The sequence below is a fragment of the Lampetra planeri genome, chromosome 1, assembly GCF_965212315.1.
Source record: "Lampetra planeri chromosome 1, kcLamPlan1.2.h2, whole genome shotgun sequence".
Lineage (NCBI taxonomy): Eukaryota > Metazoa > Chordata > Hyperoartia > Petromyzontiformes > Petromyzontidae > Lampetra > Lampetra planeri.
In genome coordinates this window covers 17130013-17139901 of record NC_136107.1, presented here as the reverse complement: position 1 = coordinate 17139901, position 9889 = coordinate 17130013, and the positions used below count along the sequence as shown (strand labels likewise).

Sequence of the window (9889 nt, the reverse complement as noted above, 5' to 3'; positions counted from 1 at the left end):
ATTGCTACCGGAGCAATAACAATTTGATACCACGTTCTACTCCACAATTTAGTTTTAATTTACAACCCTTTGGGAATGAAAATTTACCATACTGTACTGAATTTCACCCGTTTTAATACAGCAATGTAACATTGTTTGAAGTTCAAACTGCAGAATTTAGTCGAACATTCGATTTGTTTATGCATTATACTTTACAGTATTCTATAGATACTACTATACCTAACGAGGGCTAACATTTTTTTTTTATATTAAGTAGACTTTTTGGGTAGTCAATAAATGATGCAACTCATTTATGCATTAAATGCAAATCTAAATGTGTTAAAATGTTATTCTGCACGTTTGAATGTGACTGGCATGAAATATATATTTGGAGCAACATTCTCTATACTGTATTCTTTAAACACTCATTTACCCATCAATACTTGTAGTTCACATTTGAATAAACATTGACTTTATTAGTGATCCGACTTTTCTAGATTGTACCAAATGGTTGGCAATTTACTGGCTTGGCAGGGCAATCTGGGTTAAATAAGGTTCTCTAAAATGCAAGTATTACTCAAGCTGAGCGTGTGGTCAACAATAGAATATTTTTACAAAAGCATTTCTTTATTCTACCAGAAAATGGACACCACAAAGGCCAAGGGATATTTGCAGAATGTCAGGTTAAACTGTGCATCAATTGGAGTTAAGATGCTGTGGCTTGTTTATCCAGTTTTCACCTTTGGTTACTGCTTGTCCATTTTTCACCATTGGACATTTGAGCATCAAAGAGCATGTTCAAAATTTGAACGTGCAATTAACTGACCAACTGGGTACCAAAATAGATATGTAATGGATGGCTTTGCGCAGATATGTAACGTTTAAGTACCCATAGTACAATTGGTGCCCGTTTAATTTCCAAAACCCAAACTTGAAAAACCACAATTCAGTCATCATTGTGTTTTAGGATCAGCATTTATTAACACAGAAGGTAAAAACAACGAAATGTGGATAGCACGGCTCCAAAGACGATGTCGAGTGTAGTGGCCGCTTCTGGTTGGTGTCCTGGTGGCGGAACGTGCGGCAGGGCTGAGATGAGCGACGCCCGCAGGGGACAGGAGATGGCCCCGTCTCACGGACAGCAGAGGCCCGCTCACTTGGACCTCTGACGCATCTTCCTCCTCTTTCGCTTCAGCCTAAACCAAGCGTGTGGGGCAGGCCACGGATGAATAACAGGAACATTTAACCCAGCAACATAAGCCATACCCCATACAAACACTGCAACACCTCAAACGTTGTCATGAACATACAACTACACAGCATTTCAATGTAAAATACTGTACAGCATAGCCAACCCAGGCATGTGTGAATTTTTATTAAAGGGCATATTCCAAAAGCACCGTACAAACGTATGAGTTATTGTTTTCATATACATATTACATGTGTGCATTATATACTAATTTGTACAAACGAATTTTTCGCAGACTGCATTTGTTGTTCACAATAGGGTGATAGTAGCAAGTGCAATGCAGTCACGGTCTCACCTGCGCATACGCTTCTTACGCCACTGTTGGGGAGACAACACGCCACGTGATTAACAATTGGGCAGACATTTAAACATCAAGTTTATTTTCAACTTTAAAGCTGTAAAAGCCATCTTCCCTCCCCAAACCAGCCCGAGTTAACATAAGCACACAACAGTCCCTATAACATTCTAGATTTGAAGCTTTCGTGACTGCAAGGATTCATACTCTTAAAAGGTTTTTTCGCTAAAGTCACGTAGGTAAAGAAATAAATATTAAAATAAAATAATTTACCCTGCACCATAAGCCATACCACACAAACTAATAATAACAAACTAATAATTATTTTATTTCTATTATTTTTTTACCTACGTGACTTTACCGAAAAAACCTAAGAGTATATATAGTCCCTATAACAGGGAAGCTAAGTCGCATTCGTTTAACAGGGTACACACAAGTAACTTCTGCTTGAAAAACAACGATCGATTAGACTCATGTGGTCCAAAACGTGCAAATGTAGGTGCCCTAGATAAAAGGTGATATCCCACATGTAATGTAAACACGTACAGCCCCTTTACAAATCCACTGCTGGATGATGATCATCTCCCCACGCCATGCTAATCCTGGATACTGGATGGTCAACGAACCCCTGCCGTGGGCACATGCGAGACAATGCCCTCTGCTGCCCATCATAACGTGGCCTTGCAGAAGGCTACAAAACACGAGTTTCACGCAATGGTCGCCCATCCATGCCAACACAATCCAGGCTCCAAAAAAATAAACCTGCTTAGCTTTCGATTAAAAGCTTTCGTGACTGCAGGGATTCATCTTCTTGGTTCTTTCGGTAAAGTCACGTAGAAGGGAAATAATAAAATAATACAAATATAAAATGTTTATTTTAAAAAAACGTCGCCCGTTCACATAATCCACCCAATAAAATGCAAGCCGCCTACGAAAGCGAAATGTAAACCAGCTACTCAAGACGGTGCATAACTATTGCAACTAAATCCCATGAACAATCATTAAAATTGTGTAGCTCATCACTTTATGCGGGCACACCCCAAATCAATGCTTTTTTTTTAAAGAGAGCATTACCGGAGCATTCGTGAATTAACCCACTTCGCGTGGATATAGTTTCATAAGCAGATGTTTAACAAAACCATAACGTGAAAAGGGAAACAGCGGCGGTGTTGCTGCGACACGAGGGGCATGGCACCCACGATACACGACGCTCGCAGACACCACACGGTACCTTGGCCCTCATGCCGTCAAGCCGCTCCTGCGCACGCACAAAAAAAGACACGGCCGACAAGAGAGAACGGATTAGACGTCGGCAGTATACAATTCGCGGTTTTAAATCGCGTTAATAGCGGCGGATGGAAGTGGATTGAGTTGGACTCCGCACACGGGAGCGAAACGGGCACCCACCTCGAGGGACGAACACGATGCGCAACGAGGGAGTAGCGGAAGTGGCGATCACGTGACCGAGGCGACGGTGATGTTACGAGCGCGCACAAACCCCGCCCTCCCCCCATGGTAGGCGGAGTCTCCTCCTGGTAACCCGCACAAACCCCGCCCCCTCCCCCCATGATAGGCGGGGTCTCCTCCTGGTAACCCGCACAAACCCCGCCCCATCCCCCCCATGGTAGGCTGAGTCTCCTCCTGGTAACCCGCACAAACCCCGCCCCCTCCCCCCATGATAGGCGGGGTCTCCTCCTGGTAACCCGCACAAACCCCGCCCCCTCCCCCCATGATAGGCGGGGTCTCCTCCTGGTAACCCGCACAAGCCCCGCCCCCACCCCCCATGGTAGGCGGGGTCTCCTCCTGGTCACCCGCGCAAACCCCGCCCCCTCCCCCCATGGTAGGCGGGGTCTCCTCCTGGTAACCCGCACAAGCCCCGCCCCCTCCCCCCATGGTAGGCGGGGTCTCCTCCTGGTAACCCGCACAAGCCCCGCCCCCACCCCCCATGGTAGGCGGGGTCTCCTCCTGGTAACCCGCACAAACCCCGCCCCCCCCCCATGGTAGGCGGGGTCTCCTCCTGGTCACCCGCACAAACCCCGCCCCCCCCCCCCATGGTAGGCGAGCTCTCCTCCTTATCACCCGCACAAATCCGCCCCTCCCCCCCATGGTAGGCGGGGTCTCCTCCTAGTCACCCGCACAAACCCCCCCCCCCCCCCATGGTAGGCGGGGTCTCCTCCTGATCACCCGCACAAACCCCGCCCCTCCCCCCCATGGTAGGCGGGGTCTCCTCCGAGTCACCCTCACAACCCCCCCCCCCCCCATGGTAGGCGGGGTCTCCTCCTAGTCACCCGCACAACCCCCCCCCCCATGGTAGGCGGGGTCTCCTCCTGATCACCCGCACAAACCCCGCCCCTCCCCCCCATGGTAGGCGGGGTCTCCTCCTAGTCACCCGCACAACCCCCCCCCCCCCCATGGTAGGCGGGGTCTCCTCCTGGTCACCCGCACAAACCCCGCCCCCTCCCTCCATGGTAGGCGGGGTCTCCTCCTGGTAACCCGCACAAACCCCGCCCCCTGATGGTCATGCAGGACTCCCCTACTTACGAACGAGTTCGGTTGCAGAGGTCTGTTCGTAAGTCGATTTGTCCTGTCGATTCCAAACACATTGGTACGGCATGTACACTAAACACGGGGGACGACTTAAAAGTTATAGTCTCCTGTAGCTGCCACTGGCTGTTCACGTTTTGCAGATGTAGATGCCACCACCGCCTTCTATTGCGCGGTGGTTGAAATTACAACCTTCGGTCTGGTTCGTAAGATGAGTCCCTGTATAATGATAGTAGGTTTTTACCCTTTTAACTGGTACAAAACTGACACCTTTATTCAAGGCATCATGTTTGCACCAATAGCAGTCATTGCAAACATGATGCCTTGAATAAAGGTGTCAGTTTTGTACCAGTTAAAAGGGTAAAAACCTACTATCATATTTTGCCACTGGTAAAAGAGATCTCATAGTGTAAATGCTCTCCCTGTATAATACCGTACATACAATGTCCGCATACTATGTGATTGCTGGGTTTGGGTTGCAAGGATTAATCGATAAGTTTATTGCAATTGTTGAGTTTGTATATGTATAATCAAGTGGCTCTATAATTTTCCATTGATGAGTTTATATTTTAATACCAAGAGTATTCCAACCACTGGCAATGCAAATGGCTATTGAGGCTCGTGTTGGGCACTGTCGTAATTGGGCTCATACAATCAATGACGTGCCTCTGCTGCAGTAGTATTGGTCGTGATGTTGGTACTGGTGGCGGTAAATTGCTGATGGAATGATTTTTTACTTGGGCTGTAGCCACGCTTGCCCAGAAGATGGACAAGTACGGTATGGTTTGGCCTTCACGTTTAAATATTTGAAGAGTAACTGATCCCACCAATGCCCACGTTGGGTGCAATCCAAGATTGGATTTATATAATCTAAATTCAGCTGCATTTAAAGACACTGTGCAAAAGTGCAACGTGCATTGGCTGGCATCGGACTAGACTGGGAGTTGTAAGCACCAATAGCAGATGAGATGGGGCAGAAGGGATGTCCTGTTTTTTTATACAGTACTTGGCTCTTTGGCATTAGTCCAAGTGAACGGACCTTAACATTCAAAGGTTGCAAAGCCAATGCACTGTGGATATTACCCTCCATTGTACCCCATTAGAACTGCATAACTTTCAATTACCCTAATCTCCGATGAAATTTATGAATTTGTAACATTTAAAAAAACTTTTTCATCAACCCTTTCTCAATCTGCTTATGGACAAAAGCCTCCATGTCAAACTATGCATGTCGTTTGAAACGAAGCATTTGCAGTTTAACATTGGTTTGGAAAGTCGGTTCCAAAAATAAATAACGGTTTTGGGTGTTTTTCATCAATATTTTATACCCAAATGCAGATTTCTTAGCCCATCTTTAAATGCCCTTGCAAATGTACTAGCAACCGCCATTCGCCACTAAGTGGCGGTGACGTCACCACGACGCTTGTGCCAGGCCAAGTGCACCTTGAGGCCACGTGAAGTGTCGAACGCCCGCTGGCAGGTGCCACGGGTCGGCTGACCGAGATGACTGGCTGATGCACCACCTGTGACCCCTACTGTACCAACTTGCTGTGCTTTAGCCACCCGGCGCTCCGCTCGTTGTGAGCGTCGCTCCTCCGCCCTCCGTTGTTGGAGGGCGACTGCCTCCAACTGCCCAGTAGCATCCTTCACGAGCTTCCTCCACCGATTTTGACACCGCTGGTACCAGTCATCGGCAAGTCCACTCAGCTCCACGTCCTCCTGTACTACATCACTCCATCTCTTCTCTAGCCCGTGCCGCGCCCGTTTAGCCCCCTCGATCCGGCCAAACAAAAGCTGTTTAGGCATGCGGTGGCTGGGCATGCAGGTTACATGACCCAGCCAACACAGCCTTGCCTGCCGGAGCTCAACGATGGGACTTTGACCAGATATTTCAAGGATTTGTGAGCTCCTCACACAATCCAGCCTGGTTAAACCCAGGATGGATCCTAGGCAGGCCAGCCTAAATGTTTCCAACCGGCACAGGCATCGACCTATAAAAAACATTTAAAGGTCCATCAGTTGAAATACAGGGGACACGTTGCACCACGTGACTGCAATAACCTTACTATTGAAGACCAAAGTGGAATATTTAGGTTCGTCACTGCAGTAAAAAAATCTTTCAAAGAATCGTTGAGACATTCTTGAAAACAGGTACACTGGTCTACACATCATGCAGTCGAGAGTGGGTTGTACAATGTAATCTTTAAATCCATTTTTTATGTTTTTTTGAAAACGTTTGTAAAGCTTATCCAACAGTAACCGACTAAATTGTGGAATTGCAGTGCATTGTTCGTGTAATGCTTCCATCACAAGATAAAGTGAATCCAGAAAAACAGTTGACCAGCTTTTATTGGCAACTATATATCACACAGGAGTCATAACATGGATAGTCCAAGGCAAAGGGAGGCAGGGGAGTGTTGCCCGGGAGTGTTGGGAATTGTTGCTCTGAAACATCAAGCAGAATGGAGGACGTGCTCCATCACTGATGCTCAGAGGTCGATGGACAGCCCCACACGGCGAGCGCTTGGGCAGCCCTTGGCAGTGGGAAGACCTCGGGCAGCTTGGCTCATCCTCGGCTCATCACGCCCAGCGCCGCCCCAAGCCTTGGGCTCCGTGGTCGGACAGCGTGTGGCGAAGCATTGGCAGGTTACTTGGACCTCTGCCTCATCTTCCTCCTTTTACGCTTCAGCCTGTTGTCACCAGGTGCCGAGGACCAAAATGTGTCAACAGCATAGCAGTTTAATTCACGCTCTCAATTCTAATTTTCGTTTTTCTCGATCACAAGAAACGTTACTGTAACGTATGCAGTCAAACTGCGTTACCACTTCTGAGGGCAAATCTTACATAACATAAATCACGAACCGCGTTTTTTCACAAATGCTCAATCTCACACTTTCATTTTAATCAGGAATTTCTTTCAACGTTTGCGTCATAATTTATGGATCCAAGCTGGTTAAATTTTATTGTATATTTGGGTCCTTGAAATATTGAGGGTGGCCAAAGCCACTCGTCTACAACGCAATGCGGAGTTTGAAAAACCATTCTCACCTGCGCATGCGCTTCTTTCGCCACTGCAAAGAGAAAATATTGTTAACACGGATAAACATGTTTTGTATACCGGTCATTAAACTTGTGAATGCCCTATGTCAACAGGCATTAACGGGACAGCATTGTTAACGTCAACATTGAACTTTGCAATTGGGATATACAGTACATAGAATTTACCTGCGACTGGCGTACACAGCGATACATATGCAACACGCATCCGCACAACTATTGAACGAACATTACGCACATTAAAAGCCTATCATGTAACAATCATTACCCTGCGTACCATCCTCCTATTCTGCTACTGTAACTCGCGCATGTCTAAGAGGTATTGTATTCCTTAAGTCTGGGCGCTTCAAACGTTATCGGCCACAACACAACTTTGGGAGGCTCCCGTACACATAAACACAATTGAAGACAATCCCATTAAAAGACGTAAAAGTCCGTGTTAACAATGAAGCCTTCCCTGCCCAGACACGCGTGTTGACCAGACACGGCTGACAATTAGTCCGCTCCGCACACGTGGTCTGTTCCAGAGCCAATCAGCAGTCGTTATTTTACGGCCCAGCGTTAACCTTCCACTGCGTTGTAAAGACGCGAGCAGGATTTATGCGCAATTAAAATACGGCCGCCGCTACCAATACGTTTAAAAGTTGTCCACAACAATACGGCACAATTTACCCACACCAATACAATTATTGATTGCAACAATAAAAAAATGTAAGACTGTCGCCACACTGTGGCCTTGCTGGGTAGGCGCCGTCTAAGACGAGCGACGCACGAATGCGTTCCACGTTTACCTTGGCCCGCATCTTGCCAAGTTGGTCCTGCAAAAGCAAACAAGGAGAGAATTAGTGTTTGTGAAGCAGGATTTAAAACTTTCGCGACATTCTGACAAGGATTTAAGGATGGATGGATGCGGATTGCATTGCCGCTCCACAGACTTTCCACGAACCTGGCGACGACAGCGACCAAACGAAAGGGATTGTGGGAAGGCGACGCGGCGCTTATATAGGCAGCGGTGACGCGTTTTGGGGGCGTGGTTATAGCTAGTGGTGCCAGATGAGAGGGGAAATACATTTACTTATAACAGGTAATAACCTCTAGGTTTTGGTTGTATTTGAGTTGTCCCCCACCCCACAGCATATTCCATTTGTACTCTAATCTCAAAGCAGATTCACATTTAATCATCATCTACTTCCATTTGCAGTCTCCACTCACGCTCTTTGTAGCTCTTTTCACAGTAGTTTTAGTTTTTTTACATTTGAGAGCCAAAAACTCATTTATGGAATTGCTCAACACTCAAATGTATGATCCTCTTGTAATCCTTTCCCGTGTAGATATAGGATATTGTCACGGTCCAAATTTTAAAATTGCCCGCCAATTTTAAATAATAAGCTATAGTTTACATATTAATCATCACCCCTACTGCAAAAAGCTTTGCAGGATCATTCTGAAAAAGCAACGAGAATCATTGAGGCTTTTCTGGGTATAGATAATAACAACCAATTGTTTATCTTCTTGGTTCTTTCGGTAAAGTCACGTAGAATGGAAATAATAAAATAATAAAAATACAACATAATTCTTGTGAGAATTATTTTATTATGTTTTATTTTTATTATTTTATTATTTCCATTCTACGTGACTTTACCGAAAGAACCAAGAAGATGAATCCCTGCAGTCACGAAAGCTTTAAATCGAAAAACCAATTGTTTGTATTTTTGCATTCAATTCAATTAAAATTTTGGTGACATTTTGGCGCAGTGTTGACACTTGCAACTCACAGCAAGAAACTCCTGGGTTCGACTCCTGACTCGTGTGTCTCCTTTCTTTGTGAAGTTTAAATGTCCTCCCCCCTGTCCTGCAGAGAGAGTGTCGATATATGTGTCGAATTTGTATGTTCTCCCTCTGTTCAAGAAAGGTTTTTATACGTGTTCTCAGGTTTCCTCCAAAAGCTAAGAATGAAAAAACGTGACACTGATATTCTAGATTTGAAGCTTTCGTGACTGCAAGGATTCATACTCTTAGGTTTTATTTTCAGTAAAGTCACGTAGGTAAAATAAATAATAATAATAATAATACAAATAATAATAGAAATTAAATTATAAATCACGACATTTTGGAGGCAACACAAGTCTCCGTCATCACGTGGGACCGTCACAGCTAGATTTACTGTATCCAGTGAGGCAAAATTCCAAGAGACGAGCTCTTAAATACAAGTTAAGGGGCTCCCCCTTGTCACCAGTGATAGCCAATGTGTTCATGGAAAAGTTTGAATCAGACGCCATCCAGACGTCCACCCTGCGTCCTTCCCTGTGGAAGAGGTATGTGGATGACACCTTCGTCATTTGGCCACATGGCCTCCCAGCATTGAACCATTTCCAGGACCACATCAATTCCAAACACCCATCCATCAGATTCACCATGGAAGTGGAGAAAGATGGTAAACTACCATTCTTAGATGTTCTGTTTGAGAGGAGACCTAATGGATCCTTGGGACATTCTGTCTACAGGAAAGCCACCCACACAGATTCCTACTTGAAACCTGATTCCCACCACCACCCGTCTCAAAATAATTCTCTCATCAAAACACTATACCACAGAGCTCATGGCATTTCTGACCAACACCACCTGGCCAGTGAATTAAGACATGTACATCGGGCCCTCAGGATTAACGGATACTCTGACAGCACCATCCGCCAAATTGTTTTTCCCACCATACAGAAACAGCCACTTGAAACTCCGATCAAAACTATCACATAGCAGGCGTGAGC

The 9889-nt window shown here is 45.8% G+C and overlaps 2 long non-coding RNA genes across 2 annotated transcripts; both read right to left on the bottom strand.

Annotated features, from left to right (window-relative positions):
- Positions 1 to 935: 935 nt before the first annotated feature.
- LOC144723349 (uncharacterized) lies at positions 936 to 3123 on the bottom strand. The gene is made up of 4 exons (XR_013586150.1): positions 2931 to 3123; positions 2755 to 2781; positions 1524 to 1546; positions 936 to 1175 (listed from the first exon to the last, which is right to left on the bottom strand). It is a non-coding gene; the product is annotated as an uncharacterized LOC144723349 (long non-coding RNA).
- A 3275-nt stretch (positions 3124 to 6398) lies between these two features.
- On the bottom strand, positions 6399 to 8176 carry LOC144723346 (uncharacterized). Its single transcript, XR_013586149.1, has 4 exons — positions 8071 to 8176; positions 7916 to 7942; positions 7116 to 7138; positions 6399 to 6757 (listed from the first exon to the last, which is right to left on the bottom strand). It is a non-coding gene; the product is annotated as an uncharacterized LOC144723346 (long non-coding RNA).
- Between the last annotated feature and the right edge of the window lie 1713 nt (positions 8177 to 9889).